General features: G+C 40.1%; 1 protein-coding gene across 2 annotated transcripts in view; it reads right to left on the bottom strand.

Annotated features, from left to right (window-relative positions):
* The window catches only part of LOC109931831 (ELKS/Rab6-interacting/CAST family member 1-like), a 682,193-nt gene that overhangs the window by 233,735 nt on the left and 435,342 nt on the right, over positions 1 to 13,116 (bottom strand). The window lies entirely within an intron of this gene.

Below are 13,116 nucleotides of genomic sequence, written 5' to 3'. Positions count from 1 at the left end.
GGAGTCTATTGGTGAGAGTGTTTCCATCACAAATTAAGAACTTAATTCTCTTACAGCTCCTGAGATCAGGTCAGCATGAGTGCAGCAAGTTATAATGGCAGAAATCAGGCCACTTTGCTTCCCTCCTGTGGCTAGGACTAGCTACCAAAAGTGTGGAATACAAGAATTAGTCCTTGCACTTTCTGCACAGCGTTGGTAATGGATAGTGATTCCCTATATGTATAATCTAATTTCCATATAATGTATTATATAAAACCCAAAATAAATTTAATACTCTGGAAAAAATGTTACAAAGCTAGCCTCCCCAACCATGCTGATCTACTGAAATGAGATCCTATCCCTTCCTTGTGACTTTGAAACACTTCAAGTCTCCTGGATCTGGTGTACCTGCTAAGGAAGCCGAGTTCAAACTACAGTTCATTGCATTGAACATTGAACAGAAGTTGCTAGTTACAAGTCTTATTCATCTTCCTCAAGATTATTTGAAATTAAGCTTCCATGAAAGCCAGTAGCACAGGAGCTGGTGTAGCTGCATTTCACAATTCTGTGTCAATCTAAATCAGTCATCACAAAATTCCCAAATAAATATTCAAATACCTTCATTTGGTCCTTCATACTCCAGACATCATACGCCACTTTGTTATAGATATACTCCCTGCATGTAATGTTCTCTACATAGTTAAATATATTCAAATATTTGGAGTAAACTGGTCAAAGTTCTTCTTCAGATGCCTTGGTCTCAGAAAAGACTTGACTGTGCCCTGACTGAGAGCCCATCCACTTCCCTAATGTCCAAGCAACTTACCTGATCAGACACATGCAACTGGCCACATAAACTCACCCAAAGCAGATTCTATTCGATACTTTCACTGATCTAAAGCTTAACAATCAATTTTTCATCTTACTTTATTTGATTATACCACTGAAAATAGTACAGCAACCTTCCCTGTGTACGAACAATTACATGCCCAATGATTGCCAACATGCCTCCTAGTGCCAACTCTCATTTACATACATCAATATACATCACACACACACAGCTCCCATCACAAATCATTTCCACATTGGTTGAGTTGGTGAATCTACAATAACTCTCCTCATGTTCACCAGTTGATTTTTTATTTTATACAATTTAAATTTTGATCTATAATATGCTTTACACCAGGACTATCTCTAACTGTATGAACATTGAATTTGTTAATCCGAAAATTGCACAATTAACACAGAAGTCAAAGTCAGCTTTACACACCCTTATACATAAAACTTAATCTCACAACATCTGTACACAAATCTTGTTCTGTCATGTGGCCTCCTGTTGTCAATTTATTTTGCAACATTTTGTGCCAAATATTTTGTGTATAAATTCCTGCTCAGTTATTACGCATTTTGGTGACTTATCTCTCTAATTGTAAATTGTGGCTTCTGCTGTGCAATTTGGCCTCTGGGTAAGCACAATTCTAGCAAAGTGCTTCCGAAAGGGTTTCTGTAGCAACATTTTTCTCCCTCTAGTAATATAATTAAGGTTTTAACAAAAGCAAAATGTCAAAAAGTATATTTCCACAAATAACTGATTTAGCCATTAAATTGTGTTCTGTACGCCTTCACGTCCTATCATGTTTTATTTGGAGGACTCAGCATCTTCCAAAAGTCAAACTTAGACTTGTAACCTTTGTTCAGGAATGTAAACTCAACTCACAAAGTAACATTATAGAGTCTGAGCATGTTCAATGCACGTCAGTTCACAGCATTATCAGGTACTATAACGCAAGTATTATATCTCATTTCAGCCAAATTTTGTGATTTGTTCACATTTGAAAGCCTTTGAATTGGTCACAGTTCACATTCAATAAATCAGAATTCACAAACTTTGAATAAATAAATCAATAGCAAGCAAAATGCAAAATGCTAACAAAGCTGGAGCAGCAAATGTAATTAATCAGCTGAATCATTGAAAGTATTTTCAAAAATCTTTTAATCTCCTGTTTTTCCATCAGGGAAATGTAGAATTTCTCAAATAAGAGCAGCGAGAAAATAGACATCGTAATGTTTTTAGTAAATATGTTGTGACATTTTAATGAATAGATGAAGGTTCATATCTGAAGGCTTACATTTTTTTTCATAGTATGAAATAACTGTACAGAGGCTAAGTCCAGTCACCAAAACACCCTTTATTTACTTATGCATAGTACACTGGTTGTGACCAACCAGCTCACAGTCAGTGCCCTGAACTGAGGACATTCTAACCTCCTGCTTATACTGGTCAGCCAAGGCTTTCCTGATTGGCCCAGGTTAACAAACCCAATCACGGACCACGTAATTAACGAGGTCAACCTGGTCCCATTCACTGAGAGTGAACTAATTGTCAGAGGAAGACTTCTCTCTCCTGGTCAAGAAATATTAGATGTCTGGAACCCAACTCCAGTCAGGAAGGGAGTCAATCAGTGTAAAAGATTTCTGGAGCAGGGTCCTGACCCAAAATGTCAGCTTTCCTGCTCCTCTGATGCTGCCTGGCCTGCTGTGTTCCTCCAGCTCCATACTGTGTTATCTCTGGCTCCAGCATCGGCAGTTCTTACTATCTCTGATGGAAAGATTGGATGCCTTTCCATTCAAATCAGGAACAGTGGGCAGTCCCTTGAAATTGGACAGCCAATCAGAAAACTCCAATCTTCATGGCCAACCAGATGCAATGAACAGAGTAAAGAAAAAGATGCTTCAAAATTAAATCATCTTCCCTCCAACCTCTTACAAGTTAAATTTAAAAGAAAAATGGATTTTGCAGCCAGGGTGATGGGGTGGGGGAAGCGTTGTCAGGACTAGAAATGTTAGAATGTGTAGCTGTCATGGTGGGGAGTTAGATCTGTTGTTTTGGGGGAATGGGGAACGGGAGTAGGAGGGGGGTATTGAATGGGTAAAGATGTTGTGGGGGAGGATGGAAGTGTTGAGGGGGTTTGGAGGTGTTGTGAGCGGGCAGGGTCATCCTTCACAGATGGCCAGACTGCAGCGGTATGGGCCTGTCTGGGCTTGCTTGTAATACTATTTTTCTCAGCTTGCAGCCAAGAGACTGCTTCCAGCACCTAAACTGACCCCATCAACTGCAGAACCTAAAAGTTGACTTGAAAATCCCAGAAGCCTCTTTTAATTGGTTTCAGTAGAAAAGGTACCGACTGTCTGCAGTAGGTGGCTCTACTGCCCCTTTCCCTGGTCTCTGCAAAATGGCCCAGAGCTGGGGATTGTCAAAACAGTCAAGCTTATTTTTAGTTCCTGCCCACTGCCTGGTGTCTATTCGCAGCACTGGAAGAAGAGGTGCTCAAAGTCCTGTCCAAGTAGTTTGCCACTATCTGTCTCTGTGGTCTGATCATAATGCACGTGGAGAATTTTCAAGTAAGCAATAAAATGTTTCTCTCTGTGCAGCAACTTGAAGCCTGTCCTTCCTCAGGAGACAACAACATTTTATGAGTTTAGCATTTTTTATATATTTTCAACACAAGGTACAGCTTGAATTTTAGAAATATTTGTGGTTTACGGTTCAAAGGAACCAAGTAAAAGCATTTGCCTTCTTGTCTGTTGGTCATATTGTGTTTTTAATCCTTTTTCCATTCTCTGTAAGGAACAGTTTAATTCAATAACCACATTTTACAGTTGACATGATCAGAACAACGACCATTTTATATAAAATACAAGTGGATGTAATTCATTCAATTTGATATAGAACAGGCCAAAATCATTACATTCTTCGGAACTGATTTAAGAAAACCAGACATACTGATCCCAGTGTCTCATAAATCAAGAGACAATCTCTTAAAAATCAAGAGATTTGGTGTACAAATCTTGAGACTGACGTAGCAGTCGGGGGGGTGAGAGTGGGCTGGTCAGGGGGTGATGACGGCGAGAGCGGGCCTGTGAGGGGGCAGCAGTCGGGGGGTGAGATCGGGCCTGTGAGAGGGCGATGGCAGCGAGAGTGGGCCTGTGAGGGGGCAGTGGTCGGGGGCGAGAGTGGACTGGTGAGGGGGCGATGGCAGCTAGAGCAGTCCTGTGAGGGGGCAGCGGTCGGGGCGGGGCGAGAGTGGACTGGTGAGGGGGCGATGGCAGCGAGAGCGGTCCTGTGAGGGGGCAGCGGTCAGGGGGGTGAAAGCGAGCCAGGATCACGGAAGTGGAGATTGCATAGAAATTGGTCAGGAAAACTTCTAATTCCCGTGGCAAAGTGAGTGCAACACATAACCTTCAGGACAGACCTCTGTGTATTAATTCTCCCGCTGAGGAGCCTGAGGATGCAAACTACTCTTGAACATAGCGGGTGTTCCTTGAGCAAGGTTCAGAGGTATGGTGCTGCTGAGGACATGCCAACACTATTACTTGCAGCTGCTTATGTCAATGAGCTATTTGAATTGTTGATAGAGCCAGCTGTGATTGTTGCCCTAGCTGGAGAAACTGTCTCTTCCTGCCCTTTAAAGGTTCCAGCCTGGAGGAAGTGGTCCCATTTTTCACACTGTCACTGCCAATGGAGAGGCATCAAAGGAAGCTGACAGGCTAGCTGAACACGAGCACATCGGGGGAAATCAACTGAAGATCCCAATGGATCTTGCTATCTCAGTCTCAAGCAAAGCTTGGATTAAGGGGATGCAATGCACTCTGGCCCATTAGATATGATGACAAAAAACTCACCAATGGAGCTATATGAGAGTCTGGATTATGTAGCCTGGACCGATCAATGGTGGCAGACAGCAGTTTGGAGGAGATGACAATTGCTCCACAGCTAGTGCTCTGTTCTGGTCATTGCGAGTGGCAGGCAAGGGCTAGGCTGTTATCAATGAGAATAAGACCATTTTCTCTCTTGGAATGCTTTATCATGCACAGCCTTCTTAACCTCTCTGACTAAGGGAGCATTACTGAAGCAGTATCCCAGAGATAGAGGCTGCCTCTGAAATGATGTCCATTCAACAGCCTCTGAAAGTGTTCACAGTGGCACCTACAGAATAAGGACAACTGCAACATTTGATTAAGCAGACACCCTTGAGCAGGACATTTCTGTATCCTTCGAGGCACAAGGGGAATACCATGTAGAAAGGGCTGACAGTCGACGCCGCTTTATGTGCAAGCAATAAGGGGGTCACCAGGTTTGTTTCATCTGCGCGGAGTCCTTTTCCTATTTTCCAACATGGTGTAAACATTAGGAACATAGAAGCAGCTGTATAACATTTATTCTATCAAGCCTCCACCAGCATTCAGTACAACTGTGGATGATCATCCACTTCAATGCCTGTCTTCCATGCTAATCCCATATTCCTTACGTCATTGCTGTTTAGAAACCTGTCAATCTCTACTTTGAACATCTTCTGAGCTTCCATAGACATCTGAGGTAGATAATTCCAAAGATCCACCCTTTGACTAAAACAATTTAACTTCATCCTGGTTACCTTTGACGGATCCCTGCTTTGTCATTTCCATACTTAAGGGTTGTCTGTGTACACTTTCACCCCATGGTCCTAATTACCTGTCAATGAGTTTTTTGACAAACATAAGTGAAATGATTTGGGAAACCAGCAGGTTCTTAGGGATCATCTCCTACTGCACTGATGAAATTCACCTATGGCAGGAAAGACAACAGGAAACCAGCATGCTAACTGGCATCACTATTTTCCTCAGCCACCCTCCTCTGCTGCCTCTACCCTGGCAGAGCTGAGCAATTAGGTTCCGAAAATTGTGATCATCACGATTGGCAGGTTGGTTCATTAACTTTTTCAAAGCACATTGAAAAACAGATATAATTGAGAATTCATTGTCTGCACTCTTCCAATTCTGGCATATTATAAATCCCTGAACTTAATTATCCCATAATTGACAGATGATTCTTTAGCTGCTAAGGCCATAATATCTTCAATGCAGAATTCTTCTTGCATTCTGACTTTTGAGTCAGGAAATTGTGAATTCAAGCCACATTCCAGAAACCTGAGTACATAATCCAGGTTGACACTCCAGTGCAGTACTGAAAGAATGCTGTGCTGATGAGGATGCTGTCTTTTAAATGAGACACAAAACCATCTATTCTTGCAACTGGATATTAAAAATTACATGATGCTATTTCAAAGGAGGGAAGGGGAATTCTCCAGTCTTCTGATTAATATTTATCCATCAACCAACATCACAAATGCAGATTCCCTGGCGTATAGCTCACTGCTGCTTGAGGGACATTACTGTGAGATGACTACATTTCCTACAGAACGACAGACTACACTTCGAAAGCACTTAATTTGTTTTAATGCACTTTGACGTCATGAAAGGTATTCTTGAAATTCAAGTTCTTATGTTTTTTCCATGCCAATAGGAAACCATGCCACAGTTTCGCTACAAGAGCAGGTCAGAGGCTAGGAATCCTGCAGTGAGTAATTCATTCCCTGGCTCCCCAAAGCCTTTCCTCTATCTACAAGGCATAAGTCAGGAGTGCGATGAAATACTCTGTACTTGCCTAGATGCATGCAGCTCCAACAATTCTCAAAGGCTTGGCACCATCCAGGTCCACGCAGGTCAGTTGATTGGCATTACATCCACAAACATTCATTCACTCCACCACTGACACGTAATAGCAGCAGTATGTATCAACCACGGAAATTCACTCATGTTCCTTCAGCAGTACCTTCCAAACCCACCACATCCATCTAGGAGGACAAGGGCAACAAATACATGGGAACCCCACCACCTCCAAGTTCCCCTCCAAACCACAGCATCACCCTGACTTGGAACTGTTCTGCCGCTCCTTCACTGTCACTGGGTCAAAATCCTGAAACTTCCTCCATATCCACATCAAATGGATTGCAGTAGTTCCAGGAGACAACTCACCACCACCTTCTGAAGGACAACTAGTGATGGGCAATAAACACGGTCAAGACAGTGAAGCCCACATTCTATGAGTGCTTTAAAACAAATTCTAACTCTATTCTGCATTTTATTTTATGTTGCATCCTCTTTGCTGAGTAGTGATACTGGGTTATTCAGTGCATTGTACACTGGTATGTCCCTTTTTGAACAGTGGTATTATCCTCTGGCAGAAGTTTCATTTCAAGAATTGTAAGATTGTATTTAGAACTATCTTTGTAATGATGTCCCACAGTATTCTGTGATGTAACTACCAAGGCCTAGAGTCTCACTCAGTTTAGTTCCATTTTTCCAGTGCTACATTCTGATGCAACTTCTGGATGCATCCCTACATCTACTTACCTTTATTGCCATTGCAAACCTTTTGAAAACTAAAAAAAGTCCTCATTCACTAAAATGAATACAGAAAATGCTGGAGAAACTCAGCAGATCTAGCAGCTTCTGTGGTGAGATCAACAGAATTAATAACTTGAGTCCAATATGATTCTTTTGAGCCTCTTCCTCAATAACTGTCTGAGAGTGCTGCATCTTCCATAAGATTTTCTTTTTCATTTAAAATTGGTTTCAGTCCTATTTCAATTAACTCTTTTAAATTCTTAGAACAATCTTTCATATTTCACTTATTTTCCTACAAGTATTTTAGATTTCCCACCAATATCAGGTTTGATTTCCTTTTTCTTTCCTTTGATTTCCTTTTTCTTTCCTTTCCCTAGATTTGTCAGATGCCTCATTCTCATTTTTGTTTTAATTCAATGAACATCAATATTTGGTGCACTCCCTTTTACGTGCGGCAATATATCTGGCTTATACCCTAATCATCTCCAGTTTAAACATTTCCCTGGTAAATCCACTGTCCTATTTGTCATCTTTTCTATCCAATATATCTGGGCTACTTTTCTTTGTAACTTGTTGAAATTAACCTAGGTAAAATACATTTATCAAATGCTGTTTCATCTCCTTTGTTGGCTTGGCTGACGTTTTGAAATGGGCTGGGATTCGAGAGGGTCAGACACGCAATCTGGCATTGCTGCCCTCTGTTGCCCTTCGCTGCAAAAATCCTGATTCTGTGGCATTTCCAAATACGGCAGCTTGGGACTTGATCAGGAAAACCTCGATGGCAGTCTTGGAAAATAGGAGTCATAAGTAAAAATTGTCAGAACAATTTAAACTGGCTTCCCTCAAGATTCAAAGAGTGCAACATACCTTCCATTATGCCCCAGCTTCACCCTGACCCACATCCCCTGCCAGTCAGATCCACTGCACCAGTCAGCCCTGAAAGCCACACAATCCACCCAAAACCAGCAACTTTTGTACTGATTTGCCATCTACAAATTGGTCTATGATCCAGTCCAAACCACTGAAGCTTACAGACTCTGCCAAACAGTGCCTTTGCCAGGCTCAGTACTGTTACACCTAAAACCTAACCTGAGCCACAGCCTCATGAACAGTATTGCTGGGATGCATTTACATCAGTGTATGTCATTCTAAATCAGATAAATGTTTATGTCTATGGTGGTGCCAAATGATCATCACTTTTTCTTACAAATTAGTTGTCTATTAGTTGGCTTCATCTGCTTTTTAATTTTTTTTTGGTTTTGATATCTCATTTGGAATATCACACAAAAATTTCTATCTTTTAATAGAATGCTATTAATCACATTCTACCACTAATCAAATTCCACAAAGCACCCTAATCATGTACTCCAAATAAAAGATCAGTTACCATAACACATCTCTACCCTACTTTCTCCCCTCATTTAGAATGCGAGAAAAACTATTGATAACAATATAACTATTATGGCAGTATTAAGTACAGTGTATTTTAAGGTGAGTACATTATGTATGGTTCCTTGAAAATATATCGACATCAGCCTAAAATTTGATATATATCAGAGATCTGCATGGCCCCAGATTTGAGTTATGACCAAGCAGCTCTAAGAGGCTTGAATCTATAAAGGATGAGGTGTCATAGGTTACAAGGTCTTAGGTTACAAAGTCAAGTATTTTTATCCGTTTTTGCCCTGTATCAGCTAGATGCAACATCAAGTTTAAAAGCCTTATTTGCATTCTAAAGTTTGCTAAAAGCCCAGCTCTATATACAGCCCCAATTGAAATTTCCATTTCCCTCGCTAAGCAAAAGTGCTTGGTGACACATTGAATGACTTAGCCATTTATGCCATTTTTTTTGCCAAATTATGAGCTCATGTCCAATTAAAAATCTGAGTAAGGGCTGAAATCTAATTTCAGTCTGAACCTGTAAAGACACTGTTACATAAGGTAATGGTTCTGAAAGGTTTATATTGGAGACTGCAATAGGCCTCACCCACTGATGATTTCATGGAAATAGCCATAACTAGAGAATCAAGGAGTAAAATTTGAAATCTCAATAGGGTCAGACATCTCATCCCTTAGTGCTTGATAGTCTTAGTAATTATGTCTAACAAATCATGTAATTTATATGTATTGCTATTATAATTGCAATAAACTATCTATTGTTGTTCAGACAAGTGCCTCTTGTTATGAGTTGCTAGTGGTTCATTCTCTATTACTGTTAACCAAACAGTTCCTTAGACTCAGTATGGAAAGGAGGATTGAGGAAGTCTTGTGGAACAATGGGTAGTGTCTACGTTTGAGCTAGAAAGCTCAGGCTGTGATCGCCTGGAGGTGTTTTCAGGGAGATGGTGACAGAGTCGTAATGTCATAGGTTTAGTAATCCAAAGGGCCAATGTAGTGGGGACACGCTTTCAAGTTTCACCACGGCAGCTGATGCAGTTTAAATTCAATTCAGAAATGTGCTATCCATGTGCTGTAGGTAGACCTACAATGCAGCCAGGGAGGGAGTTCCAGGATTTTGACCCAGTGAATCTAAAGGAATAGCAATATATTTCCAATTCAGGATAGTAAGTAGTTTGAAAGGGAACTTACAGGTGGTGTTCCAACACATCTGCTGCCCTTGTCCATCAAGGTAGAAGTAGTAATGGATTTGCAAGGTGCTATCTGAGGAGTTTTGGTGAATTTCTGTAGATGGTACACACTGCTGCTAGTAAGCATCAATGGTGGAGGGAGTGGGTTTTGTGAATGTGTGCCAGTCAAACGGGCTGCTTTGTCAGGAATAGCGCCAAGCTTCCTGAGTGTTGTTGCAGCTGCGCTCATCCAGGCAAGTGGAGAGTATTCCATCACACTCCTGACTTGTGCCTTCTAGATGGTGGGCAGAACATTTGTAAGCAAAACCAGTTGCATCGGAGCCTCCTTGGCTATCTTGAAGGCCTGCTTATAATGAATTGATGGGCAGGGCTCCTTGTGATTCAATATAAACAATTTTACTGTAGTCAATTGATGATATCTTCTGTTTAAATCTTTAAGTTTCATTAAATCTTGAATAAATGCTTTCTCAGCTAAAAAAAGCAATGAGTTCTGTAGGGATCATCAAAATTAAGTCTTTTAAAACTCCATTCTTGAGTTAGTGAAGCCACAACGATCAGAAACTAGCAGTATGGCTCACTATTTAACACACTCAAAAATGCACATTTCTAGAGCTGTTTAATCAACATTACATCATATAAGAGTCAGGAAATTTCTAAATCTACCCTAGATTAAAGACCTAATATATTACATTCCAAATAAAGTAGAGTTAATTGAAATTTATTAAATAACTACATTTTACTGAAAGACGTTAAAAGTTAAAGAGCAAAATCCATCTTTTAATAGTAAAATTACTCTTGAACCATTGACCTGTGGCCTCTGATCTCCAAACTTAATCAATTCAAGATGCAGAATGTTTTCTTACTCTATTTGCTTCAAATCCATCACGCTGCTCTCATGTTATTGCACCAACAAAGTACCAAACTTCAACGAGTCAAAGACGGCTACTGTGACCTTGACATTTAACCTCTGGTCTAGGAGTTGATCAACTCAAGATATGATTACACACTACCGTGGCATGTTCAGTAATAAATCATCAAAAAATGTTGGGGTTACCTGCCTAATAATGTGTAAAAAGACAAAGTCACCCTTAAGAGATTGGTTGTTTTCATATTTATCATTTTTATTTTATTAAGGAAAGGCAAATGTTATTGGGACCCTCAGTTTTATATTTAATTTTCTTCTTGTGAACAAAGCAGTCTATGAGTCTTTGTGTGTGCTCTAATCGTGTCTTTAGCAGAAAAAGTGTCATCTCTATTTTACAAATGTGATTACAGGTTAAAGTGCTGAAATTCATTGACTACAAAGTTCTGTGACTTCCTGAGATAGTGAAAGGCATTATACAAATGCAAGTTATTTCTTTCTTTATAAGTTGACTTGATTTTTTCCTGCTGAGGATACCATTCTGTGTTTTAGAGTTTTTAAATTTAACTGGATCTCCATGTGACACGTGTCAAAGTGTGACTGTCAAAAAATCAAGCTGGTAGACTTTTCCCAGCTCTCCTTCCACTTGGAAAATGGCCTGTGAGGAGTAATGTAAGGATTACACTGACGAAGGCATAACTCTTCCTTCCTCTCTGCCTATGGAGTAGGTTCAGCTATCTGCTCGGTTCCTGCTAAGAATGTAGATATGCAGCTACAATGTTCACCAGTCCATGAAATCGAATATTAACGATCAAGCATACCATAATACCATGTTACTTTGTACTGTCGCACAAAAACTGCCACTTCAATGCAAGGGAATTGAACATAGCGACCAGAAGTACAGGTCAATTAGGATTGGGTGCTGGCCTTGCCAGTGAAAAACCATAGCAAATGAATGAATAAAAATGTTAGGAATTACAAAGACCAGTCCCCCACTGGCCGTACATGATTTACGCAAGTGAGTTCCGGAAAAAATGCTGCTTCTAGAAACCAGCTTGTGTTTCCACCCTGATCTAAAATGCCCACAAAACAATCCAGAAAATTCAAGTTTTATTTCTTAGCAGGATTATAAGAAAAGTGGTTTAAACATGATTATGCCTACTAAAAGTGGGATGTATAAAAATATATTTCATGTGATAAATTAGGATTTATACAAAATTGAAAGCTTATTCTTCTAATGTCATATTGTTATAATATTTTTAAAGCTACGTTGGCAGTGGCCTTGTCAAAATATTCCATCTTCATCAAGATTGACACTTTCCCAACAGCCTAAAAATTGTTGACCCAGGGTCATTTGGAGGTTAATTCTGCTGCGTTTTGTTTTGCTTTCGGTTTTTTTCCAGTTGCTATTTAGGTTTAGGTCCCCTTTAGGGGAATTGTTCATGCATTTCCATTTTCTGACACTAAAGGATCCTATTTACTTGCGCTTTTTGGAAGAAGAGGAGAACAGTCGAGGGAGAGCAGGCAGGGGAGACGGCACTTTGCACTTGCCTGCTCCACAAATCGATCTACAGCATAGCAGCAAACATCTTCATATTTCTGAGAAAATAGAGGCTTTGTGACTTTTTGATAGAATAGTGTTGCATAATCTAAGCTGACCTACAGCAAAAATCAATCAGAAGGACAGCAGTTCTCGACCACCAATGAGGTGATCAGCTACTTAATCATATAATCATATAAAAGGTCTACAAAACAAGATGCCCTGTTCACTCATGGAATCAATTTTCTTATCCCATGAACACCTGATGAAAAGTTGTTATCTTGCTGCATTTGCCTCAGGAGAAACTGCACTGAATGGCTAGATCTTCGCTTGATGGGTGGATGTGGATTGGAGTCAGGCCTGCTGCCCCTAGGTGCAGAGTGAACATTGCCAGAAAGGCTACAAAATGCCAAGGCAGGCCATTTAAAAGACTCACCTTGGTTCTAGTTTTTTTTTTACTCGGAGTTTGGCCTCTCTATTCTTCAATCCTCATGTTCCCCCTCACCATGCCCAAACAATGGGCAATCTTAGGAAACACGTTGAGGTGAGCTAAAATGAAATTTTAAAGATCTATTACAGCTTACATTATATAAACAAAGTCCTATTCATGAGAAAGCTTTCAAAATGTTTGAATTCCCTCAAGTACTAAATCTATTATAAAAACACATAACCACCCATCAAAGACAGCTGATCCTTTAATAATCTCTTTGAGGTATCAAGCAACGTTTGATAGCCTGCTTGGACAATTACAGGTTGAGGAAGGCAGCGAAGCGTTAATAATCATAAAGATGCTCTGAGGGTAATAACAAACATCTCTAATTGACAAAGTAATTTTTTTTGTCACTTCTCACAAACACAGGCAGGCTTCTTTTTGATTTTTAAAGGACTGGGTATTTAAATAACTTCACAACGCTACAATA

This window comes from Rhincodon typus, chromosome 18, assembly GCF_021869965.1.
Source record: "Rhincodon typus isolate 14 chromosome 18, sRhiTyp1.1, whole genome shotgun sequence".
Classification (NCBI taxonomy): domain Eukaryota; kingdom Metazoa; phylum Chordata; class Chondrichthyes; order Orectolobiformes; family Rhincodontidae; genus Rhincodon; species Rhincodon typus.
This window is presented reverse-complemented; position numbering and strand designations above follow the sequence as displayed.